The sequence below is a fragment of the Palaemon carinicauda genome, chromosome 19 (genome assembly GCF_036898095.1).
Source record: "Palaemon carinicauda isolate YSFRI2023 chromosome 19, ASM3689809v2, whole genome shotgun sequence".
In the NCBI taxonomy this organism is placed as follows: Eukaryota; Metazoa; Arthropoda; class Malacostraca; order Decapoda; family Palaemonidae; genus Palaemon; species Palaemon carinicauda.
The window spans coordinates 76,094,826-76,122,629 of record NC_090743.1 but is presented as its reverse complement, the minus strand read 5'-3'; the positions used below and the strand labels follow the sequence as shown (position 1 = coordinate 76,122,629).

The following is a 27,804-nucleotide window of genomic DNA, read 5'->3' as shown; positions in this document are numbered from 1 at the left end:
AAAATTGAGTTCTTTGTTTACATTGAGTACTGGGTATCTGGACGACAGATGGCGCTGTTGGGCACACCCGCAACCTGTGTAGCGATCGCTGGCGAATTTTACCTTAGAGTTTTCTGTCGAGCAACAGAGTTGCAGCTATTATAATCACCGGCTAAGTTAAATATTGAAAAATTTATTTTATAATCAAAATATCATTTCTGGGCTCGAACCTGTGCCGCCCAGTGAATAAGCTCCATTTAGCACTTATTCTTAGGTAATTTACTGCTAAATATACCAGAGAAAAAATGTAAAGGAGTGCTAGGTTAACTAGCTCGCTCACCTATTGGTGTCGGTATAAAATTGGGCGTATATTCCAGAGGTCCCGCACTATTTAGATTAATCCACGACAGAGAACCCCAATAGAGGAGAGCCGTTCAACCTCACTCGGTACTACTACAATGCATCCGCTCAGAACTCAACTCCTTTTAGCACAACGTTCAAAGTAACCCGCTTTTTTTCTGGTGCTCTCGCTTTTGGATATTTTCTAGTGAATTATGGCTTCTTCGTCGGTTTCCCAGGAGACACCGTCTAAGTTAAGTACCAAGCTGGATTTTACTGTGTTTTGAGCAACCTAGATCGTTTAATATTTATATTATAGGAGTTTATTCTCTTCGTTCATACCGATCTTGCTTGATTTCACTACAGTTGGTACTCCTGTTTTTGAGAGCTTTTAATTTTCACTTGCGGTGTTACTATGTGTATTATTTTTTTTATCAAATATTATTTGTTATTGTGAATATTCATTATTTAGCGTTTAGAATCCTCGTGGTTCAAATTTTGGGCCGATATCATTTACGTATCGCTATGGCTGCCGACCGTGCTAAGGCGGCAATGTTATTTTAGCCATCAGGTGTGTCTTTTGTGATTTAATTATTTATGTTGCATGCCTTGCCCAAAAATTTTCAATGTGTTTATTCATATATTTAACGCTATTATTATTATTATAATGAATATTTGTGCCATTACTCCGTTTGATCTGTCTGATTGGGGATCGTCAGTTGGTAGCCCTGCTGCCTCGTATCACGTGATCCTCCCCCACGCTCCCCCTCTAGCTAGGTGGGAGGCTAGGCTTCCCCCCCCCTCCACTAAGGGACCGTTGCCTTCCCTCCTTTTAGAGGGGGTAGTTAAGTGTTTATGGACTTTGTCCTCCGGGTGGCCCGGCGGTTTAGTCTCTGTCTAGTCTGGTTGGCCACCGGTCTACAGAGTTGGATCCCGGTGTACCCTATTTTATATTCACTTTTCATTCTGGCTTATGTTATACGAAACCCTCCGGGTTCGATTGGCAGTTCTTAGTTACAGTTCCGCCCCCCTATTATTTTATAACATTTCCTATGATGATTATATATGACAGATCACTACCCCGGAGTCCCTAAAGGAATTGGTATTGAATATACCTTTATTTCCCGGCCCGGGGTCTACCCCACCCCGGGAAATCAGACACTATGTGTCTTAATTCCTTGTTTTTGCATCCTTTTTTATGCTCCCGGCTTGACCGGAATGGATGGCTATACTTTAGTTTCAAGTTAGACTTATGTTTAGGCCCGGGACCCCCGGTCCCGCCCCTATGTAAGAATATTATAGTTAAGCTCTAACCTTGCGTTAGACCTATGTTAGGCTCGGGTCCTCCGGACCCGCCCCTAAAAAAAAAAAAAAAAAAAAAAAAAAAAAAAAAAAAAAAAAAAAAAAAAAAAAAAAAAAATTATTTTATTTTTTACAGTCTAATCTTGTGTTAGACCTATTTTAGGCCCTACTTAAAAGAATAGTATAGTTAAACTCTATTCTTGTGTTAGACCTATGTTAGGCCACTTATAGAATAGTAGTTAGGCTCTAATCTTGTGTTAGACCTATGTTAGGCCCGGGTCCTCCAGACCCGCCCCTAATTAAGAGAATTACAGTTTCTCATATACTATTCTTTTTACAGATGGTGCATTGTCTGACGCCGGCCTGTGCAGCTGTTCTGCACCAGCCTTGTGGCCACTCCGTCTGCCGATCTCACGCCCCTTGTGGGGTTCAACTGGAAGACGTTGTGGTATGGCACCCGGATAACTGTGTGATTTGCTTCGACCTCATCACTACCCTTGGTTCTGACTCGGTGAGTCCCGTTGGCTATATTGCCTTCTTATTTTATTTACTATTAGTAAGATATCTATGGTCTTGAAGGATCATTGGGAGTTTCCCTTTTATAATTCCCACTATTATTTCAGGCATCCCCGGAGCAAAAGTCTGCGGCTCGGGCCACACTGAAGGTGTGGGTTGGTGGTTTTGCCCGGAATGTAAAGTCTAAGCGGCCGTACGTCCTATCTGAGGACTACTGCACCATGGTTTACCCCAACGCCAAGTCTTCAGCTGCTGTGGCTAGGCATGTGGCAGCTCCCATCATTGCCCACATTGATGCCACTATAACGGGTCTCATCGACCCAGAGCAAGATCCATCGGACGCCCCCGGAGGTCTGGAGGACAATGTTGCCTCCATGAACCTGGACGTCGAACCAATGTTGCTAGACGAGCCGGATACAGGTAGGGTGGTAAGTGAGGCAGGTGTGTCCGGCGCTGAGATTCCTATCCTCAGCCCCGCTCTTTCTTCTTCTTCTGATCGCTCTTCCTTTCTTGGATTTTCTGGGGACCGTGATTCGTCTCAACGTTCATACCCGGTTCCCCCTAAGGATAAGTCTACTTCAAGGACCTTACCCAAAGCTCGCAAGCCTCACAAGACTTCTCATGGCTCTAAACCTGGTACAAACCCGTCTTCAAAGACCTCTGGTTCCTCCTCTAAGTCTCACGACCCGGGAGTTCCTTCCGCCCCTCCTGCTGCTAGCCCGGGCCTTTCCGAATCAGCTATGCTTCGCATCGTGTCGGAGATGCAGGAAAAGTTGGTTTCGGAGATGCAGTCGAGGATGGACACGATGTTCTCTAACTTCGGTCAGAGAATTGGGGCTTTAGAGCAAGGAGCTCCGGAGAGAGTCCAAAGCTCTCTCATACCGGATGCCTCTAAGCTCCCGCCGTTTGCCAAGAACAACCCCTGGCGGATGGCTCTTCATTCCCCGTTCTCAGACGGAATGTTGACTCTGGAGGGCCTTGGCACTCGCCCTCTAGAGGACTTTGAATTCTTTCCTCCGGGTCTGGCATTTCCATTTCATGGTTATGCCAGACTTACCGAGGAAGCTTTAGTCCGATTAGACAAGGTCCCCAAAGAGACGGTCATCTTCCCGAAGGAGCAAGCCCAATCTGTTTGGGCCAGATTTTTGAATGACATCGGCTGCACTAACACCATGCTGACGCCTCATAAAAGCTCCTTTACGATGTTCTTAATGGACAAGAACACCTTGACTCCATGCGTCAATAAGGTGGCAGAGCTTGCCTTTCAATATGCTCTGGAGGAGAAGCCCTTGCCTCCCATCCGAGAGGTGGATCCAATCTCCCTCCTTCTTCCCTCAGGTATTGAGTGTTGGGACAACGTCCATACCACCTTTACCTCCGGCAAGCTTGCAGCAGACTGTGCCTCAGTCTTGTTTAGTGAGAAGCTTCCCCGTCTCCCGGAATCTCTCATTAAACAGGAATATGATTCCCGCCTACGTGTTGGCCGTACTCTAAACCTGGCCACATCCACGGAGTCGATAGCCTTGACTTACGATACGGAGAGTATTTTTAAGTCTCTCAACAAGGCTACGCTACAGTCGTTATATTATGACTTATATGACTTTGCTACTGCTAAACGCAGATGTCGCAAGCATGTTCTAGCTGAGGCGACGATTAGGCATGAACCTAATAAACTCATCCGGTCCTCCTGTTGGGGTTCAAATCTCTTCCCCGAGGATCTCGTAGAGGAAGTCTTGGCGGAGGCCACTAGGGTTAATCAGAGCCTTAAAGCCCGGTGGGGTTTGACCCCTAAACGCAAGTATGACCCCGCAAATTATCAAGCCCGGGGTAGGAAGAAGCTTAGACCATATACCTCCACCCAGTTCAGGCAACAACAGAGTGCTTCATCCAACTTCCGGCTGCCTCTTCCTCCATCTTCTGTTGCCCCTGCACAGCCTTCCACCTCTCGGGCTCCTTCGGATGACTATGTCACCGTTCTGCTACCTAAGAGCCAGCTTTCTGGTGCCTCCGCCACTTCCCCTGCCTTTAACCAGTCCTACGAGGCTCATAGCTCTTCCCAGAGTTATGGTAGAGGTAGAGGCTACCACCGTGGCTCTAACCAGAACAAAGGCAGGGGAAGAGCCTTTCGCAGAGGAAAGAACTTCCGAGGCGGACGTGGAGGCAACTCCTCAAACCAATACTGAGGTGCAGCAGGTAGGGGGGAGGCTCTATGCCTTCCGCAACAAATGGAGGTTCAGTCCCTGGGCGTTCAGTATCATCTCCAAGGGACTAGGGTGGAGTTGGATTCAAGGACCTCCTCCTCCGAACAAATTTCGTCAACATTCCACTCCGGACCTGGTCGAATTTGTCCAGGAACTTTTACAAAAGAATGCCATACAAGAAACGAAACATCTGAAGTTTCAAGGTCGGCTGTTCAGTGTTCCGAAGAAGGATTCAGACAAGAGAAGAGTGATTCTAGATCTATCCCTTCTCAACTTGTCCATTCAATGCGACAAGTTTCGAATGCTTACCGTCTCGCAGGTGCGGACCTTACTTCCCCGTGGGGCCGTCACCACCTCTATCGATCTTACAGACGCCTACTATCACGTCCCGATAGCGAGACACTTCCGTCCGTACCTAGGCTTTCGCTTAGGGGACAAAAGTTACTCCTTCAAGGTGATGCCTTTCGGGCTCAACATTGCCCCAAGGATCTTCACAAAGCTAGCAGAAGTCGCTGTTCAGGAACTCAGGAATCAAGGGATTCAAGTAGTAGCCTATCTGGACGACTGGCTCATTTGGTCAGACACCTCCCAAAATTGCCTAAAAGCCACTCACAAAGTCATCCATTATCTTCAATCTCTAGGCTTCCAGATCAACTTCAAGAAGTCCCGTCTTCTTCCAAAATCGAAGTTCCAATGGCTCGGCCTGCAATGGGATCTTATATCTCATACTCTGTGTCTTCCCAGACCCAAGAGGTTAGAGATTGCAAGAAACACCAAACGCTTTCTCAAAGACAAAGTAAGTTCCAGACGGCTTCAAGAGAAGATTCTGGGTTCCCTTCAGTTTGCCTCAGTGACGGATCTTCTTCTGAAGGCAAAATTGAAAGATATCAATCGTGTCTGGCGTTCGAGGGCGAACCGGAAGCTCCGGGACAGGAAAGTCCGCCTTCCTCCCATTCTACGGGAAAGACTTCTTCCTTGGACAAGAGCAAACAGTCTGTCAAAGTCAGTTCCCCTTCGATTTCCGCCCCCGGAATTAATCATTCACACAGACGCATCCCTATCAGGTTGGGGCGGCTATTCTCAGCTCAAGAAAGTTCAAGGTCTTTGGACTCCCTTGTTCCGCCATTTTCACATCAATGTGCTAGAGGCCATGGCAGTTCTTCTAACCCTGAAACGTCTCGCTCTTCCCAAGAAACAACACCTTCGTCTGGTCCTCGACAGCGAAGTGGTGGTCCGCTGCCTCAACAGAGGCGGGTCAAAGTCAGGGCCTCTGAACCATGTTCTAATAGCCATATTTTCCCTAGCAGCCTCGAACCGTTGGCATCTTTCAGCTGTCCACCTGGCGGGAGTCCGGAATGTAGTGGCAGACGCCCTGTCCCGGACCTCCCCTCTAGAATCGGAATGGTCACTCGATCTAAAGTCATTTCGGTGGATTCTCTCTCAGGTTCCCGGTCTCCAAGTGGACCTCTTCGCCACGGAATCCAACCACAAATTGAGAGTATATGTGGCTCCCAATCTAGACCCTCAGGCTTACGCCACAGACGCCATGTCACAGAATTGGGACAACTGGGAAAAGATTTATCTCTTTCCCCCGGTGAATCTTTTGCTGAAAGTTCTAGAAAAACTGAGATCCTTCAAGGGACAAGTAGCCTTGGTCGCACCCAACTGGCCCAAGAGCAACTGGTATCCTCTCCTGCGGGAGTTGAGACTATACCCTCACCCGATACCCAATCCGGTTCTGTCTCAGATAGTACAAACACGCGTTGTGTACGCTTTCTCAAACATTCAGAGCGCCCTAACTTTATGGACTTTATGAAGTTTGCGGCTATGCATGGTGCCAATATTGATCCTCAAAACACCTTGTTCTTAGAATCAGATAAACGGGATTCCACCATCCGTCAGTATGACTCTGCAGTTAAAAAGTTGGCAAAATTTTTAATAGACTCAGACGTGAACTGTATGAACTTGAACCTTACAGTCACTTTCTTTAGATCTTTATTAGAATCAGGTCTGGCAGCCAATACTATCACCACTATTAAATCGGCTCTGAAAAAGATCTTCCTAGTGGGTTTTAACATAGACTTAACCGACTCTTTGTTAGCTTCAATTCCGAAAGCTTGTGCCAGACTGAAACCGGTTACTCGTCCTACCCCGGTGACCTGGTTCCTTAATGACGTACTCAAATTGGCTTCTGATACCATTAACAGTTCTTGTGATTACATGCCCCTTCTCAGGAAAACACTTTTCCTAGTGAGCTTGGCTTCCGGGGCAAGAATTTCTGAATTGGCAGCCTTGTCGAGAGACCCGGGTCATATTGACTTTCTGCCTTCAGGAGAGGTCCTTCTTTCTCCTAACAAATTCTTTTTGGCTAAGAATGAAGACCCTCAAAACAGATGGACCTCCTGGAAAATTGTTCCCCTCACGCAAGATCCGTCGCTGTGCCCTGTCACTACTCTTAGGTCTTATCTATCCCGGACCTCCTCTAACTCCTCGGGGCCTCTATTCGTTAGAGAACAAGGCGGTACCATTACTATTAAAGGGATCAGGCAACAAATTTTGTATTTTATTAAACAAGCTAACCCTGACTCTTTTCCTCTTGCACATGATATCAGGGCGGTTGCCACCTCGGTGAACTTCTTTCACCACATGAATTTTACAGACCTTTCCAGGTATACAGGGTGGAAATCACCGTCAGTGTTCAAGAAACACTACCTTAAACATTTGGAAGCCCTAAAATTTTCTACAGTAGCCGCAGGGAGCGTAGTTACTCCCGAGTAACTCACAGGTTAATGCCTTGACTCTTTATCTCTCCCTCTTACCTGCCTCATTTATACCCTATTGTATTCGTTGGTCTCGCACCTGAATACTGTTATTATATTTGTAAATTTTTATGCTCCTGAGTATCTGTATATATTATCACTCACGGCATTATTATACCTACCTTATTGGATTTATGTTCATATTTAAGATACCCTTATAATTGTTTTTTGGTACTCATCTCTGATTAAAGCATCCTGTATTTCTCTTACGCTTATGTTTTTTCCTTTATTTTGCAAGTTTGGTGACATTTTTCTCTTGTATAGATTCACTGGGCGGCACAGGTTCGAGCCCAGAAAAGGGATTTTGACGTAGGAAAAATCTATTTCTGGGCGAGGGACCTGTGCCGCCCAGTGAACCCTCCCAGCTCCTCTCCCTTGGAGTCCCCAAACTTTGGGTGCTAAGGAGTTGGGTTCTGAGCGGATGCATTGTAGTAGTACCGAGTGAGGTTGAACGGCTCTCCTCTATTGGGGTTCTCTGTCGTGGATTAATCTAAATAGTGCGGGACCTCTGGAATATACGCCCAATTTTATACCGACACCAATAGGTGAGCGAGCTAGTTAACCTAGCACTCCTTTACATTTTTTCTCTGGTATATTTAGCAGTAAATTACCTAAGAATAAGTGCTAAATGGAGCTTATTCACTGGGCGGCACAGGTCCCTCGCCCAGAAATAGATTTTTCCTACGTCAAAATCCCTTTTTTAAATATTAAACTTAGCCGGTGAATAAATAATAGCTGATTCACACCCATGGTGGTGGGTAGAGACCAGTACTAATACAGTTTACGGCGTATATGCTTAGAGTTTTTGACAGTTATATCATAACAAAACCCAAATAAATATAGGTACCTGGTAAGGAAGCTGACTCTAACGATTACTCTGCCTTGTTAGTCCGCTTTCCTCACGAAGCCCAGCCATCCTCTTAGGATGCTGAAAGACTCCCAGGAGCTGAAGTATCCAGGGCGACAACCCATACAACAGGACCTCATCAAAACCCTTAATCTGGGCGCTCTCAAGAAATGACATTTGACCACCCGCCAAATCAAAAAGGATGCGAAAGGCTTCTTAGCCTTCCGTACAACCCAATTAAAAACATTTCAAGAGAAGATTAAAAGGATATTGGAATTAAGGGAATGTAGTGGTAGAACCCTTACCCACTATTGCACTCGCTGCAACGAATGGACCCAGTGTGTAGCAGTCCTCATAAAGAGTCTGGACATCTTTTAAGTAAAATGACGCGAATACCGACTTGCTTCTCCAAACGGTCGCGTCCATAATACTTCGCAGAGATCTGTTTTGCTTAAAGGCCACGGAAGTTGCTATAGCTCTTACTTCGTGCGTCTTAACCTTAAGCAAGCAACGATCTTTTTCACTCAAGTGAGAATGAGCCTCTCGGATTAAAAATCTAATAAAATATGACAAAGCATTCTTTGACATAGGCAATGAAGGCTTCTTAACTGAGCACCACAAGGCCTCAGATCCACCTCGTAAGGATTTAGTCCGAGCTAAATAAAACTTCAGAGCTCTAACTGGACACAGCACTCTTTCAAGCTCGTTGCCTACGATCTCTGACAGGCAAGGTATATCAAATGACTTAGGCCAAGGACGAGAAGGCAGTTCATTTTTGGCCAAGAAAAACAAGCTGAAGTGAACATGTGGCTTTATCTGTAGAAAAGCCGATGTTCCTACTGAAGGCATGGATCTCACTGACCCTTTTAGCCGAAGCCAAGCACACTAAGAAAAGCGTCTTGAGGGTGAGATCCTTCAGGGAGGCTGAATGTAATGGCTCAAACCTGTCGGACATTAGGAACCTTAGGACCACGTCTAAGTTCCATCCAGGAGTTGCCATACGACGCTCCTTAGAGGTCTCGAAGGACTTAAGAAGATCTTGGAGATCTTTATTATTGGACAGATCTAAGCCTCTATGTCTGAACACAGACGCCAACATGCTCCTGTAGCCCTTAATAGTGGGCGCTGAGAGGGAGCGAACATTTCTCAGAAGTAGGAGAAAGTCTGCAATTTGGGCTACAGAGGTACTGGAAGAGGAAATGGATGATGACTTGCACCAGTCTCTAAAGACTTCCCACTTCGACTGATAGACCTTGATGGTAGATGCTCTCCTAGCTCTCGCAATTGCTCTGGCTGCCTCCTTCGAAAATCCTCGAGCTCTTGAGAGTCTTTCGATAGTCTGAAGGCAGTCAGACGAAGCGCGGGGAGGCTTTGATGAAGACTCCTTACGTGGGGCTGCCGTAAGAGATCCAACCTTAAAGGTAGACTCCTTGGAACGTCTACCAGCCATTGAAGTACCTCTGTGACCCACTCTCTCGCGGGCCAGAGTGGAGCAACCAATGTCAACCTGGTCCCTTCGTGAGAGGTGAACTTCAGCAGCACCTTGTCTAGGATCTTGAAAGGTGGAAAGGCATAAACGTCCAGGTGAGACCAGTCCAGCAGGAAAGCGTCTATGCGAGCTGCCTCTGGATCTGGAACTGGAAAGCAGTAAGTCGAGAGCCTCTTTGTCAGAGAGAGTAGCAAAAAGATCTATGGTGGGTTGACCCCATGTCATCCATAGCTTCTCGCACACAGTCTTATGCAACGTCCACTCCATGGAGATGACTTGTCCTCTTCTGCTGAGGCCGTCCGCCAAGACATTCATTTCTGCACAAATCTCGCCAAAGGAGAGATGTTACTGCCTTAAATGGAGTTCCTTCTGATCCGTGGATCAAAGACCCGAGCCTTCCAGACTGTCCAGTGGAGCTCCCTAACCCAAATCCGCTGCATCTGAAAACAACACATGGTTTGGGTTCTTGATCGCAAGAGAAAGACCTTCTCGAAGTCTGATGTTGCTGTCCCACCAAGTCAGACATGTCTAGACTGAGTTGGAGATTGGGAAAGAGATACTCACTAAGCCCTTCTCCTTGTTCCAATGTTTTAGGTGAAATAGGAAAGGGCATAGGTTGAGTCTCCCCAGAGAGATAAACTACTCCAGCGATGAAAGAGTTCCCACGAGGCTAGTTCAAACTCTTACAGAGCAACTGTTTTTCTCTTGCAAGTGAAGGACTTTTAACAGAGCTTGTTCCATTCTTGCGGGAGACGAAAAGGGCCGAAAAATCAGACACTGTATCTCCATTCCCAAAAAAAGAATAGTCTGGGATGGGATACTGTAAGTTACGACTTCTCTACGTTCACTATGAGACCTAGCTCCTTGGTTAGGTCTAATGTCCATTAGAGGCTCTCCAGACAGCGATATAATGACGACGCCCTGATTAGCCAGTCGTCAAAATAAAAGGAGGCTCTGAGTCCTCAAAAAATGTAGAAAGCTTGCTACATTTTGCAAGGGCCTTGTAAAAACAAGAGGAGCAGGAATGAGGTCGGAGTACAGTGCTCGACAGTGGTACATTACTTTCCCGTCCACAAACCTCAGATGTAGTTGAAAGTTTGGATGAATCGGGATGTGGAAGTATGCATCCTGAAGGTCGAGAGAGACCATCCAGTCGCCTTCCCTTAATGCTGTCAAGACAGCTTGGTAGTCTTCATCGTGAAGTTTGTCTTGACAATGAACACATTGAGCGCACTTACATCTTAAGTACTCCTGCAGTGAACGTGGCTGCCAGATCATTGGAGCCATCCCTGATAGTCTTGTTCCTACAGAGAACGTGGCTGTCAGATCATTGGAGCCATCCCTGATAGCCTTGTTCATGCATGACATAATTGTACAGCAAAACTTCAAACGCTCGAAAAACTCCTAACAGGAGATGGTCTAGCTCTGAGGCCGACCATAAAATCTTGGAGCGTCTCATGGCCAGGCGCCGGGGAGAGTCTATGAGGCTTGAGAAGTCTCTCTGGGCAGAGGCAGGAACTCCCAAGCCGAGAACTTCTCCCGTGTCATACCAGACGCTCGCTCTATAAGCCAGTTTAAAAGGAGGGAAAGCAAAGGCTGTCTCCCCCAAACTCCTCCTGGTGATCAACCAGTCGCCTAGCAAACGTAAAGCTCTCTTAGAAGAGCGAGAGAGCACTAGCTTAGAAAACAACGGCTTCGAAGTACAGCTAAGCCTAGTGTAAACTCTGACGTTTAGGCGAACGAGGAGCAGCAGTTACAAAATAGTCCGGACAAAGATCCTTAAAAATCAGCATGATTTATTTAAAGTCCATAGAGGGCTGAGCAGCTTTAGGCTCCTCTCCGTCTGACAAAGTCCCCAAGGGAATATCAGTAGGAGGGGGATCAGCAACTTCCTCATCTGAAGGAACCTCTTCCGACAATAGCCGAGTCTCAAGCAAGGGAGAGACCTGCCGTGGTGGCAATGCTTGACAAGCAGAGTCCACACACAAAGGAGCATCAGTAGCAGTCAAGGACGCTACGTCATGTAACTGCTTAAAGGACTGACCAGCAACAACAACAGGTGCGGGAGGACGCTCGACGTCAAGTCGAGACTGCCTTGACTGCCTAGATAGAGCAGTTAAAACAACTCTTGACTGCGGTGCTTGACGTTCAACGTCAAAACAAGGCAACTGAGCTGGTTGGCGAGCGTCCTGAACGTCAACACGAGACTGCGGCAGCGGCTGAACGTCAACACGAGGCTGCGGCAGCAGCTGAAAGTCAACACGGGACTGCAGCGAGTTAGGATCCAAGTCACGTGACTGACGTGACAAACTACCGACATCACGTTTCATAATGTCAAAAGGACGAGTAAATGCTCATTTGGGCGGCTGACTGCCAGAGTCTCGTTTAGTGTAACGGCGACTCGAAAGCGAAGGTTCATCGTGAACCTGCTCAACGTCATACTTCTCCATAAGGGAGGCAAGCTTAGTCTGCATGTCCTGCAGGACAACCCATTTAGGATCAACGGGAGTCGGAACGGGCCGAGACGACGGTAACGTCTGTGTTGGCAAAACATTGCCTTTACCGCAACCCTCGGACCCCGTGTTACGCTTGCGTTTAATAGGCGAACCGTCTTCCGACGACTGCAAAGGGTCAGAGCTGTCCCCATGGCTACAGCCAGGATGCTGGACCTGTCCTGAAGGGACTGACTTCCGCTTTAAGGGTCTAGAAACTTTGCTCCAAGGTTTCTTTTGCGAGAAGCCTTCGGATGACGAGGAGAAAAACAGCCTCGCTCGTCTTATGGTAGGGGCGATCTTGCTAGACACGCCCGATACCATAGAGGGAACGTTTGTTCGTTGGTTAAAGCCTCTCGTCCCCATAAGTCCTACGACATTACTTCTCCCTGGTAGCATGGGAGCCTGAAAGAGGTCTCGGACTAGGTGAACGACAAGCACGAACAGACGAACCCTCGGTCGCAACACTAAAAAACACTTTGCGCAATTATCACTTTATCACTACGATTTTCTGTTTTTGCACTTACTTCACTGAAATCGTATTTTTCAATAATTTCACATTAGGCATGAATAAAACTGATTTCTACCTGAAGCACGCAATTCTCCCCTACATCAAAAGGTTATACTGTAATTGCGAAATGAGACGTATAATGTAAGCACATTAGTACAAGCAAAAATCAGTAAACATATATATCGAATAAAACGGAAATATATAAAGTTAAAAGGATCAGTGACTGGGGAGGAGACTAAACACTAGTTCATTAAAGACTACGTTTTCAATCTCTCACCGTACAGTGCCTTGGGACGAGAATAAAAACTAAAAACGTTTTATCCTTTCTCCCCGTACAGAGACTTGGGACGAGAGTAAAAAACTGAATCGAGAACAACGTTACTCGCTTGGGACGAGAATAAAGATCGGAACGTTCTCTCTTCCTCTCTCTCTCTCTCTCTCTCTTGATATCACACAGAAGAGAAATGCCCACTCACCCTTCGTCAATAAACAGGTTATTTGACCAAAGGAAAAAACTGAAAGGACTAAGAAATTGAAAATTAACAAGTTCCTTTAAATTAGTATTTAAAACACTTCCGTTTGAAAGAAGAATGAACAAAACGTCAAAATCGATTTACTCTTTCTGCAAAGTGAAACCGTGATTCTCTCTTTCTCTATCGTAACGATAGAGCGCAAACTGCGTAGCATAAATAAACCAAACGTTAGTTCATCTTTGAAACAGCACGAAGACTATTCAAAGAAAATCTTTCATAAAATATCTACTAAAAAATATTCATTTCATAACTCTTACAGAGCAAATGATTTAAACTTAACGAAAATAAAAGTTGAATGGGCTCAACGTTGTTTAACTTCGGTTTCCAAGTTAGGACCGCCTACTCTCGGACTAGGGGAGGAATAGGTAAGGCCGCATATAAACAAAACATAAAATTTATCTTAATGTTTAGTATAAATGGAAAGCTAATCGAAGAGGCCTAATAAAGGCGGGTGAGATATAAAATATATAGAGGAAAATCTATAATTAACAACAACAATTTATAACGTGATAAGATAATTGCTAAAAGCCTAAAACACACTTCCGTACACTAAGGGAAGGGTCGGCCATCTTTACTCTATGGAAAAAACCAGAGATAAAAGAGCAAGGGCAAAACACTTTTACTCTCCTTTCAAAAGCATTTCTTTTGAGGATAGTATTGAATAATCCAACACGGCGAAAGCAATAAAACCAAAACCAAGTACTTCACCAATTCGGTAGAAAACTCGAGGTCATAATAGCGAGTGGAATCGACTTGTCGATGAAACCGACAGAGAAGAACTGGAGCTGTTTACATGTATATGCGGTATCTGGCCGATAGTCGGCGCTGGTGGGCACACCCGCTACCTTCATGGCGATCGCTCGCGAGTTTTTGAATTCTGTCGAGCCGTCGGAGACGTCAGCTATTATATATTTACCGGCTAAGTTTAATATTTAAAAACATAGTTACATAATTATAATTGTTATAATTCTGTTTTGGTTACAGCTCTCCTTCCGCGAGTGTAAGTGGTTGAGAGGGCACGTGCCTGTTGTGTAATTCTTTTTCCTTTCCCTCGGGATTCCTCTTCGGAGCCTTCCCGGGGGAATGAATGTGTACTAATATTATTAGTTTTATTTTTTTACAGTTACCGATCTAGTTCGTTTCTGTAATATAGCAGCGGTGTGAGCTGTCTGGTTGAGTACTGGGGATTCGGCTGTTGCTGCCTCCCCCCTTGTATTTTCGTCAGGGGCGTGTCTCCTTCTACTGGTAGTACTCCCGTGACGACGGACAGCTCTCCAGTTCATTTTAGAACACTCAGGAGGCTTGCCTCCTTGGGCGGATAACTTTCCTTCCGAGGGAAGTTTTTCCTGTCCAGGCTTGAGTTTTTCTCCTTTTGGGGGGTTCTTCTCTTGCCTTTTTTTCGTGCGACTATGCTCTTGGTGCTGAGCGGTCGCACCTGCAGTTTCGCTCAAGGGGCTGGGCAACTGCAGGAGCTCCTCTTCGGAGGATTGCTCCTTTTAGGTCACTGGCTGACCAGTCTCTTCCACGAAGTGTTTCTCTTTCGTTCGCGAGAGAGTACACTCATAGAGACTCCTCTTCGGAGGTTTCTTCTGTTGCTGTTGCTGTTGGCCTCCCTCGCCGTAAGGCCCACCATCCGCCTCGTCGTAAGGGTCTCTCATCTCCCTATAAGGGTGCTTGAGGCGCCTTTTTGGATCTCCGTTTGCAGCCTACAACTCCTTTTTCTCGATCTTCCGCCTTGGTGCAGATGGACAGCAGTCTGATCTCGTCTTCCGACGGGCAACGGTCTTCCCGACGGACATCAGTCTTCCGGCGGACAACGATCCCTTCGGGGCAAAGGGTTGCCCCCCCGGGGGTTCTTCCCTTGCGTGTCAGGGTTTCCCTGCGCGCCCTTCTGCTGTGTTCTCTCCTACTCCTGCTCAGTGTGAGCACACAGGCGCTCTTCTGCTCATCAGCGCTCTCCTGCTCGTCAGCGCTTTCAAGATGATCATCCCTGCGGTTCCTGTTGGTTCCTGTTACGCGCCCTGTGCGCCCACGTTCGCCCTCGCGATCTAGAACTTCGGTTCAGGTCGGGGTCAAGGACTCTTCTTCTTTGCGCAGGCTTCCACGCGTAGCCTTCTGCTCGTCAGCGATCATCAGCTCGCCAGCGATCATGAGCTCGCCAGCGATCATGAGCTCGTCAGCGATCATCAGCTCGCCAGCAATCACCTGTCTCTCGGCGATATCTGGATCGCCCACGTGTGTTACAGCCGGCACACCAACGTTCTCCAACACTTCTGAAGGAACATGGTTCCCCAGCTACTAGCTCACCTGCGCATGCTGATCGCCATCGCGCGACCCTCAACTGCGGATGCTGATCGCCATCGCGCGACCCTCAACTGCGGATGCTGATCGCCATCGCGCGACCCTCAACTGCGGATGCTGATCGCCATCGCGCGACCCTCAACTGCGGATGCTGATCGCCATCGCGCGACCCTCAACTGCGGATGCTGATCGCCATCGCGCGACCCTCAACTGCGGATGCTGATCGCCATCGCGCGACCGCACACCTGCGGATGCTGATCACCATCGCTCGACCCTGCGCATGCTGATCACCATCGCGCGACCCTCAACTGCGTATGCTGTTCGCCATCGTGCGATCACTCACCGGCAGATGCTGCTCGCCATCGCGCGACCGCCGACCTGCGCATGCTGATCGCCATCGCGCGACCCTGGCATGCTGATCACCATCGCGCGACCCTGCGCATACTGATCACCATCGCGCGACCCGGCGCATGCTGATCACCATCGCGCGATCGCCCTCCTGCACAGGCTGCTCGCGATCGCTCACCTTCGCAAACTGCTCGACCATCGCATCGGCATAACACAACGCGCCATCGCCAACCTGCGCATTAGCGCTCACCACCGATTGCTTGTTGATCCATATCGCCAGCTGTCTTCCTCGCCCATGCGGCAGCGCGTTTCCTCGCCATCGCGCTAACGCTTGCGTTCGCCGCCTCGGACTCTCTCTCATCCACCTGCCCACCCTCACGGCGACCGCTCGCCCGCGCGCCCGTGCGACCACTCGCCTGCGCGCCAACACTCCCACGTGCCTGCACGTCTACGCTCATGCTCTCCAATGTTCGCCCACGCGCGAACCAACGGTTTTTCCATCGCGCGGACGGATGGTGTTCCGTCGCGCGAACCTACAGTGTTTCTTCGCACAAACGTCGGCTTATTTCTTGCAGTATCCATTGCTCGTCTATGGGTTATCGCTTGCCGACCACCAGCTCTCGCCCTTCCTACCACGCTCGCCCTCCTTCTGCGCTCCTTCGCTCACCTTCGTTTGCGTTACCGCGCATGAGCGCTTCCACGTTCGCCCACGCGAAAATCTTTGAATTTCCGTCGCGGCAGCTCCAGGGCGATTGCGACCACGATTCCCAATGGGGTTTTCGCAGCATGACCAGCCTGGCGAGTTCTTCTGGAGCGTATTTCCAGAACACGGCCTCACCCCGTAAACGCAGAGCATGGCACTTGCAAGAATAGGAGAAACTTAAGGGAGATCTGAGCAACACTCCTCTTTCCTGAACCTGGGTTAGCCCTTCCCCGTCATTACCTGGAAGGATTTTTGGCGGGGGGGGCTTTCCGTTCGAGTTTTCACCATCGGACGAGGGGTGACTGCTTACCTCTTCCTCTGGGAGTTTACCAGGTTCTTTTCCTCCTCGGTTACGGCCCGAGGTTTGGTTCAAGGAAGCTACAGGAAGCTCAAGGGTACTTTCCTCCTCTCGAGCTCAGGCACCTTGGCCTTTCGTCGTTAAGTATCTAACTTGCGGACAAGCTCGATGTTGTACCATCTGGACGCGCTGACTGAGGGCTTCCTTCGAGTGTCTCATCTGTGGAGGTCGACGACCTCAGACACCCTTCCATCCTTGAGAAGAGTTTGTTTGTGCCCAAGGACAGAGACTTAGACAGCTGCTGTGCGGAGGAAATCGACTTCCGGTTTCACTCCTCCAAGGCGCTTTCTTCCAGACTCTGCAGGGCTCCAGCGCCCTTTTCTTTCAACCACGTCGGCCTAAGTTATCGGCTACGACAACTGGGACAAGGTGTCCAATTGCAGTTTCCTCCTGTCAGGAACAGATGTCACGGGAGACTCCCCCGGGGGGGCATAGTCCTAAAAGGAGTTCACGAACTCTAGGATTGCAGGTTTTTCGCTGGGAGGATGCTTAAGGTTACTCATCCGAATGACAGCTTCCCGATGCCCATTCCCGCACAATCTCTGTGATTAGCCAAGGATTTCGCGCCTGCCGTCTCTCAGCGAATTCAGTGTCTCTGAACCTCTTGCCATAGCGTCAGCAGAGTTGCCCGGTTGGGCAGAATGATCCATACCTTAGGCGAAGGTCTTCCTTAGGATCATCGACGGCTTCACCCCGGCCCCCTCAGTTGATCCTTTCTTGTAAGGAAGGATCTGAGAGGGGATGTCCGTAGTCGACCTCTCAGCCCTGATCAAGTTTGTCGAACAAACTTCGGCCAGCGTAGACCAGCAGAATCGATCAGACTGGTAACGAGGCGACAGGACTCCTTAAACCCTGGATCGGAAGGACGGGTACTTTCAGTTTCCATTCCATCCATCTTCCAGGGTGCTCGTCGAATTCAGCCTAGACTGCAAGTATTCCTGCTTATGATGCAGTGTGGCTATCCCGCCGTGGCATAGCAGGTTTGTTTCCCCAGAGAACTCTCCCTGCCTTCCTCTTGGCCGCTCAGGTGCAGGCTTCCGCCTCCTCTGCTGTTTGGAGGGCTGGTCAACTCCGGTAGGCTCGGGTTCGACCTTCTTCAGCGCCGGGACAAGCTTCCGGATGCTTACCATGAGTGTGGGCTCATGGTATTTTGCTTGGAGCCTTCTCTTCCTCTGCCTCAACATCTGGAGTATCTGGCCATGATATTGAGTCAACGGCCTTACCACGTTGGAAACCCCGCTTCTCGTCCGTCCAGCGAGGTTAAGCAACGTCGGTACTTGGATGGGTGACCACCTGGGGACGCCAGATTCTGTTACCACATCCTCCGAGCCTTCCTTTCGGTTGACTGTGGCAAGACTGAGGAGAGTCGCAGTACCTGTTCTCAGTCAAGCAGAGCTTTCAGCCCTACCTTGGAACGTTTCCTAGTTCTCCTTTCCTCATTGACCCGTCTATAGTCCGAACGGTCGCCTCAGGATAAGTTCCATGTGGGGGGATCCAAGTTCCGGTGGCTTCAGGCAATGTTTAACCGGACTCCCTGGCCCTAGGGGACCAGCGGAACTATTAGACCTGCAATGGGTGTTGACCTATGGAGCCTCTTGATGGTAGTGGATATTCTCGTCCTTTCCCCACATTCTTGATGCGGTTCTCGGACTCGTCAAAGGAAAGGGGGGGAGGGGGGCATGTTCCGGTCCAGGCCTATGGTCAAGACCTGAAGGATACCTCTCCATCATTCAGGCAATCTTAGGGGCCTTAGTCTGGCCCCTCTTCAGATCCTACAGCTCCTGCCGAGTCGCCCCGTTGCGCGTCGACTTCATTCTAACCATCAGGGGACGCATTTTCACACCTTCACATCTTGCAGTAGAGATACCGGGATGATTGAGATTCTCTCAATACCACCATCGGCTCTCTCATTCCAGGCAGGGGAATGTTTCTCTCAGACTATCCGAGCAGAGCCTCGTAGAGAGAGTGTACCTGGGGGTCTTTGACCTTGGGTAACCAGCAAGTGCTGGTCTGGGGGACCTGATCGCGACAGCTTGGAACCTCAAGCTTCCGCTATTCTTCCCCCCAGTCTCAGACCCCGAGACTCTGGCAAGATGCATTCCGGTGATGGTGGGACAACTTCGACGCCTGCGTCTTCCCTCCTTTTTGTCTGTGGATAATGGGTCTCAACAAGACCAGGTTGTCTGCCAACCTTTCAATGGGAGAGCTCCACTGGGACTATGCGCAGAACGGTTTCTGGACCCTCTGCTTCCCCCGACGGAACTCCCGGGAGAGCTTCTCCCACGGCTCAGACTACTCAAGCAACAACACTGCGACATCTCTCCCGAACCGGGGCGTCGCTTCGGCTTCATGCCTGGAGACACTACGCTTCCTCCTCAAGAAGAGACAACCCGCTACAGTCGCGGTACGGAGGTCGCGTCTTCGGCGATAGTCATCCACAGGGGTCTCCCAGGCAAAGTGAAGAGTCTAAGGTGGTTGGTGCCGTGAGAGATATACCTCTTCCCTTGAGGCCTCTTCTCCAGCAATAACGGTCTTATTGCCTTTCGGCGGGAGGAAACTCCTTTCCGCTCTCGGCAATGAAGCCTGTCGCTCAGCCTTTCCCTGACCTTCAGGCTTAAAGGAATAACTTTTTCCTGCCCGCTGGATCTGTCCTCGCTCATGAGAAGCTACGATCGTCCCTGCCCTAGTCGGAGGAAGACCTCCAACTTGGAGCATGGCTCAGATTTTTAGTCCTTTAAGAGATCATCCCAAGACCCTTTACGACAGGCCTCGGATTGTATTCCGCCTTGGGTCTTCTGCTCACTCTGGCCACGGCCAGTGTGTAAGCAATCTTCTTGGTCTCTTACTACTCCCCCCTTTCTAAGGAAGAGGGGAAGGCAACATTCAGGCTCGCTCCTGAGTTGTTGGCTAGACTCAGAATCTGAGGGTCCCGGCCCTTCGGTCCGATTCATTCAAGATTTCGAGTCTCCATTCTGTATCTGATGTCCCAAGACCTTCTCTTTCTTGCCAGTAAAGGAATCGAGAGGTTAGCGCTGGGAACAGCTGCAGTTTGTCCTCAGTTGCAGCCGATTTGGGAGCACAAGGAGGACATGGGGGGAGAGTCACCAGTATACCTCTTCAGCCCGGACTCAAGGACATTCATCTCGACCTGTCTCCAGACCCTCCCCCGTCACGTCGCCCTACCGCACGATGTTGGATACATCGCAACGTCCCTCGCCTTCGAGTAATACTACTCTGTGACGCAGGTGCTACAAGCTGGAGTCTGGAAGCGTCTAATGACCTTCACAGCCCGCTTCCTGCAGGGCGTGACCCACAGGAGTCTCGATACGTTTTCTATCGCTCTGTGGTGGCTACACAACAGCTGGTCTAACCTCAGGCTCCTTTTTGGACAGGTAGCAGAAGGTTGAGGGCATTGTTATCAGGTTTTAGTCTGCATGAACGAAAGAAGTATGTCTGGCCCTTATTTCTTTCTTCATCATCCCCTCTACGGGGAAGCAGCATCCTGGTCTCTGCATAGCTGACCTCGAACCTCTGCAGGTAAACCATGCTTCCTTGTGTTCCGAGTATTGAGTCAATACTGTCGCGTCCCCCATACCCTGACGAGGTGGTATTGGGAATGTCCTAACCCAGAGTTCCTTCTGGAACTCCAGGTCAACTGCCTAGGACGGGTCACACTTCTTCCTTCACACACAAGCTTACGTAGGCCACATGGTTCCTTGCGGAGCAAGGAACTTGTGAGGTGCAGGGACTCCTTTTCTCGAGTGCGACTCACTCGGATTCTGAGTCCCCGGGTAAAGCCAAAGCCAGTATGGCTGGGGACTTTCCAACCTTCCTAAGGGATAAGTCACCCTTTGTAAATAGCGTGGTTTGTATTTCGGTTACGGAACAAATGACAAATTCGAAGATACTGTAATTTGTATTTTTCCTAACCATACAAACCTTAGCTATTTACACATATTTGCCCGCCAGCCCTGTCCCCCAAGACAAGTCCTACCTCTAAGTGAAAGTGAGTATTCACCTGTGTGTGAGGGGGAGGAGGGGTAGCTAGCTACCACTCCCCCCCCCCCCCCCCCGCTAACTAGCGCGGGGGTAATACACCCTCGTTAAATTCTAATGGCTCGCCATTTCAGCTACGCTAAAAGTAATACCCTTTGTAAATAGCTAAGGTTTGTATGGTTAGGAAAAATACAAATTATCTTCGAATTTGTCATATATATATATATATATACTACATTAGGTATTTATTTGCAACGAAATAAGGGGGTGTATGTAGGATAGCGGCCACCTGTATGTATGATTACGGCTTACTTGATAAAACGGAGCCTTTGTATATTAGCGGCCAGTTCCTCCCGCGTCGATTAAAAATGGACATCGACTAATGTAAACTTTCCCCCTAACCTACAAGCCATGACCTTACCTACTTACCTGGTGGGGGGAGGGGGGTACCAGCGCCCCGCGACTGCCTTACACTGCCGAATTATAAGTTGACCATAATAATACATACATGTGGCCGCTATGATACATACACCCAAATAAAACGCTGTGTAAGGGGGGTGGCAGGACCGTTAGGTAAGTAGGTAAGGAAACGGCTTGTAGGTTAGGTTAAGGGGTTAAGTTCAAGTTAGTTGTCCATTTTTAATCCACACAGGAGGAAGTGGCCGGTGATACACAAAGACTCCAAAATTTATGTGTCATTTTCGAAGGAAACGGCCGTTATTCTATAAGGAAAAGTTGGTTTTTATTAATAAAAAAGCCTAGACTAAAGCTGCCCCGCCAACCTAGTTTCCCAAGTACAGCACTTTAAAAAATGAGGATATAGCATAGGCTAGCTAAGCTTTTCACTAATAATAAAAAACTTGAGCCTAGTCAAAATTAACCATACCTTTAGCTTCCAGCCACAGTAATGTAATCACAGTTGTGACAATTGTGGTCTAGCTAGCGACTAGCGACCGTCTCTCAGGTCTGCCTTCTAACGTCTAGTAGTAGCAATAGATACTAAACACCTTGTCACGGCCCTCCTTCTGCACTTGAATATGAAACTACTTTTTCAACTTCTTTCACCTTTTGTTTTCCGTTTCATGATGTCTTCTTCTCTGGGTGCCTGTAATGAATGGTAGCAATAACTCGATTTTTGTACACTGTTGAGTAATTTCGTATTTACCTGTCATTTCTCTACACACTACACTATTCTCGATAAGAAAATGCTTTGAAGCATATTATCTTTATCACTGTACATAACAAATATTACTTTTTTATCCTTACTATTTTAGTCTTTATTGGGGTTTTTAATCCATCAGTCTGTTGTTTCAACTATTTTAATAGTTTTCTATATTTAGTTGGTGGAATTTTGCCTAATTGGGAGGCAAAAGAATTACTCATCAATTGTTGTAGCCTATTGCATTCTCAACAAGTCTTTTTATAGTTTATATATGACATCTGTTTTGACGTTGTTACTGTTTCTAGAATGATTTATTGTTAATTTGTTCTCATTTATTTATTTCCCTATTTCCTTTCCTCACTGGGCTATTTTTCCCTGTTGGAGCCCTTTGGCTTATAGCATCTTGCTTTTCCAACTAGTTTTGTAGCTTGGCTAATAATAATAATAATAATAATAATAATAATAATAATAATAATAATAATAATAATAATAATAATAAGTGTTCTAACGGTTTTTAATTAAACCAGCTAGGCTTATAGTGTAGGATTTTATATATAGAAAGGCTTATATTTTTATGATTTTAAGTCATGATCATTTTGATACTAAATAATTTTATACGGTCGAAATTGAATGCATAGCTTTCGAAACAAATCAAATTTTATATCATTATTTTGTGGTAAATATGAACTAAATAAAAAACTAATAGTTATTGTAAAATTTGAATCTATAAACGTTGGATATGTGAAATACCCTAATATGTTACGAATAAAATGAGTTCCAGTAAATATGTGATTGAATTAATTTTTGAAAAACGACAGAATGAAAAGGTAAAAACACAACTAGGCCTACTGATATGTGGAAAATTTCAGCAAAACTTCAGTTTTATAGAGAAAATGTGTTGGAAGCACAACAAATACATTTACTTTTGCATATGTATGAGTCAATTGATTTTTGTAACCACTCCTTCTCTCTTTCAATATTCAAACATCTATTGCTTGTTCTGAGGACTTCCATCTTTGTCAAAATTTCGTAAAAATGCTCATTTAATTCTCAATATAATTCTGGTATGAAACAGATACTAACACACAAACTACAAAAGTTTCTCTTCATGATTTATTATGTGATATATCTATTTTGACGTAGTTATTGATCATACAATATTTTAAATCAATTATTCATTTTTCTCATGTATTTTATTTATTTCCTTTCCTTACTGGGCTATTTCTATCTGTTGGCATTTCAGAGCTTATATCATCCTGTGTTCCCAACTCGGGTTGTAGCTTGGCTAATAATAATAATAATAAAAATAATAGAATGATAATAATAATAATAATAATAATAATAATAATAATAATAATAATAATAATAATAATAATAATAATAATAAAAATAATAATAATAATAATAATAATAATAATAATAATAATAATAATAATAATAATAATAATAATAATAATAATAATAATAATATACCATTGATGGGGGTAATAAAACACATTCAATATGTGAAAACACTCCATCTATAAAACCAATAAATAATTCCAAGTTGAAGTAAATGTCAAACGAAAGATGAAAACTTGTATAACTTCTTGCTAATCAAATCGAAAGTTTTGACAATAGTTATTCACCGACTAAAACAATTTGGGACCAAAATTGATATTACAGAGGAAAACTATTAAGGAAGAAAATATTGCCACAAGAGTAAAGGTCAATTTTGCTATTAGAACCTAGCCTCTAATTTGAAGGATTTTGGTGTATGTGTAGGCTAATTACGGAGAATGCTGAACCAAGGAAGTGAACTGGATGTTTTTTTCTTCTTGGTCTACTTTGCTTTAAGGGTCGCTTTTCTGGTTCCATGCTGCAGGGGAACCCTACTCTCTACAAGTCCCATCATAATTAATTCCATGGTATACATTCCAAGGCCTTCGGCTTTTCACACCGCATAACGCTCGTTTATTGTCAAATCCACATTATCGAAGCACTTAGAAAACAAGAAAGTCTTCATTTGCCTCTTGAAAGCCTTAACATCCCCAGTCTTTGGGATGCCTAGTGGGAGCTTGTTGTATAGTCTTGGGCCGCATATTTGAAAGTTTTAGAAGCTACAGTAAGACATTATATCTTGATTCCAATAATTTGAAACCATCTGTAACTATTCTCGTGTCCACACAAATTGTTGGCTGCACGATATGTAGCAATTCTCTTAGCTATTTTGGACGTCCAGTTCTGATAAATTCAACTCTTGCCATAATAGGCAGTCAGTGTAAATCAATTAGTATATGCTTATGTTGGCGAATCTATATAGAATGAAGGTGAAATTTAGTGTTACCCAAAAGTGCTAGGTTTGCCTAGTCCACTTGTATGTAAATAAAAAGAATGGGATGTAATTAGTTGCATTTATTATTATTATCATCATCATCATCATCATCATTAGTAGTAGTAGTAGTAGTAGTAGTAGTAGTAGTAGTAGTAGTAGTAGTAGTACTTGTTAAGCTACAACCCTAGTTGGAAAAGCTGGATGCTATAAGCCCAGGGGCCCCAACAAGGAAAATAGCCCAGTGAGGAAAGGAAACACGGAACAATAAAATATTTTAAGAACAGTAAAAAAAATAAAATAAATATTTACTATATAAGCTATAAAAACTTTAACAAAACAAGAAGAAGGGAAATTAGATAGAATAGTGTGCACGAGTGTACCCTCAAGCAAGAGAACTCTAACCCAAGACAGTGGAAGACCATGGTACAGAGACTATGGCACTACCCAAGACTAGAGAACAATGGTTTGGTTTTGGAGTGTCCTCTGGAAGAGCTGCTTACCGTAGCTAAAGAGTCTCTTCTACCCTTACCAAGAGGAAAGTAGCCACTGAACAATTACAGTTCAGTAGTTAACCCCTTGGGTGAAGAAGAATTGTTTGGTAATCTCATTGTTGTCAGGTGTAGAAGGACAGAGGAGAATCTGTAATGAATAGGCCAGACTACTCAGTGTATGTGTAGGCAAAGGAAAAGTGAACCTTAACTAGAGAGAAGGACCCAATGAAGTATTGTCTGGCTAGTCAAATGACCCCCATAACTCTCTAGCGGTAGCATCTCAACGGGTGGCTGGTGCCCTGACCTACAAATTACTACCATTATTATTATTATTATTATTACTATTATTATTATTATTATTATTATTATTATCTAAGTAAAACCCTGGTTGGAAATTCAGGATACTATAAGCCCAAGGGCTCCAATAGCAAAAAATTGTCCAGTGAGGAAAGGAAACAAGAAAATAAACTACAAGCGAAATGATGAACAATTAAAGCAAAATATGTTCAGTAACAACATTAAAACAAATCTTTCATATGTAAACTATAAAACGAGACGAGACTTATGTCAACCTAACATAAAAACATTCGTTGCAATTTTGAACTTTTGAAGTTCCACTGATTCAACTACCTGATTAAGAAGATTATTATGACTTAATGAGAAATTGGAAGGCTAAGTTCTACTGTTAATCTACCTTCGGAGGAAAATGAAATGTGTAAAAAAATATCAACCATTTGAATATCTAAAGATATTTAGCCATTTTACTCTCATTTCATCCTCAATTGCTAATCCTTCACAACTCCACCGTTTTTTCTTTGTATAGACAATTCTTTCAAGCGTCTCCTTTCTCATTCTGCACTCATTCAGTTTATATACTAATACACACACAAACCAATCAACAGTTTCTTTCCGTAGTTGACCGTAAAATTCTTAACTAATATAAACTTCGAATCAAGCAGAGATGTAAATAGAATGGACATACGATCTAATGCATTTATATTAAAGATTACACGTAGTGAGACTTATGCTAGATCTCTTTAGCATTAACTGAGTGGAGAGCTGTAAATAGTAGATTGTTACTTGAAAGATTAAATTTAAATCAAAGCAGCGCGATATGAGTATTGTAGTTTGCTATGCACCAACAAATGATTCCCCTGAAGAAAAGAACTGCAGAGTGTAATAGATGAGATCCCACAGAGAGAAATGAAAATGGTAATTGGTAATTCCAATGCTAAAGTTAGAAGGAATAATCAGGGTACACCGAATGTGATGGACGTTGGGGGTTTTGGCGAGGTTGCAAATGAAAATGGAGCACATTTCATAAGTTTCTGTTCAACAAACAATCTTGTCATTGGAGGTACCCTATTCCAGCACAATGACATCCAAAAATATACAAGGACTTCACTATGTGCCAATTACAAAATTCAAATAGATCACATAGCCATTAATAAAGAGAGGAGGAGCACACTGAGAAATGTACGAAGCTATATTATTATTATTATTATTATTATTATTATTATTATTATTATTATTATTATTATTATTATTATTATTACTTGCTAAGCTACAACCCTAGTTGGAAAAGCAGGATGCTATAAGACCACGGGTTCCAACAGGGAAATAGCCCGAGGGAAGAAAACAAGGAAAAATAAAATATTTTGAGAACATTAACATTAAAATAAATATTTCCTATATAAGCCATAAAAATTTAAAAAAAAAACGAGAGGAATATAAATTAAACAGAAGTGTGCCCGGGTGTATCCTCAAGCAAGAGAAATCTAACCCAGGACAGTGGAAGACTATGGTACAGAGACTATGGCACTACCCAAGACTAGAGAACAATGGTTTGATTTTGGAGTGTCATTATCCTAGAAGAGCTGCTTACCATAGCTAAAGAGTCTCTTCTTCCCTTACCAAGAGGAAAGTGGCCACTGAAAAATTACAATCCAGTAGTTAACCCCTTGGATGAAGAAGAATTGTTGGTAATCTCAGTGTTGTCAGGTGCACGAGGACAGAGGAGAATCTGTAAAGAATAAGTCAGACTATCCGGTGTATGTGTTGGCAAAGGGAAAGTGAACCATAACCAGATAGAAGGATCCAATGTAGTACTGTGTGGTAAGTCAAAGGACCCCGTAACTCTCTATAAGTAGTATCTCAACGGGTGGTTGGTGCCCTGGCCAACCTACTACCTATGAGGTGCAGATACTAAAGGATCACCAGCTCCTCGTTGCCACACTGAAATTAAAACTGAAAGCATCCAACAGAAACGTAGGTAAAATATGACAATTCCTACGAAAATTGTATTTTTCCTAACATACCACGAACCACTCTCTAGGATACCTGGAGCTTCAAGCTCCCACAACCAGAAAATTTTTGCCCCAAATAGGGTGTGCGAGCTCAACCTTACCTGTTTACCCGTAATGTACCAAGAAGGAGGCCCAATAAGAATGAACTCAGGGAAAAGGTCACCATTCCGATCCAAACAAACATCAGATCTCGGTTCCTACCGAGAGGGACCTCAATGGGGAAGGATGGGCAGGAAGTGAACCGAGAGTGGTTCGTGGCAAGTATGTTAGGAAAAGCAAGATTTTTGAAGAAATTGTAATTTGTTCTGACACTAGAATTACCACGAACCACTCTCTAGGAGACTCAGAATTAGGAGGGAAAATAACTCCCCAATTAAAGTACTAAAAATACAACCGAAATAAGCCAGTGGAACACTCACAAAGACAATGTCTTCCTGATCCAACGGCAACTGTGCAATAAGCAAGGGGGAGGGGATGGAGATTTAAGACATTACTGCTCACAGTTCAGCACAAAGTATGCAATACACACAACACTGTTAGATCCTCTATTGATCAACCACGACTGGCCCAACCTTGAACCCTTTCTGAGACCTGAGGGAACAGTCTTTTAGGTAGTACAGTGTAAAGGTCGATTGACCCTTCCGCACTTCCACTCTCATCACCTGGCTGACTGCCATTTTCTCCACGTAGGCCAGAGAGGTGCCAATGCCAATGATGTCGTGTGGCTTGGCGGATCTAGGTGAGGGCTCACCTTTCGCCAAGTACACCCTACATACCGTTTCTCTTAGTAACTGTCT

At 45.5% G+C, this 27,804-nt stretch overlaps 1 pseudogene; it reads right to left on the bottom strand.

Moving 5' to 3' along the window:
* The window catches only part of LOC137658275 (DNA/RNA-binding protein KIN17 pseudogene), an 88,707-nt pseudogene extending 66,928 nt beyond the window's left edge, over positions 1-21,779 (bottom strand).
* Between the last annotated feature and the right edge of the window lie 6,025 nt (positions 21,780-27,804).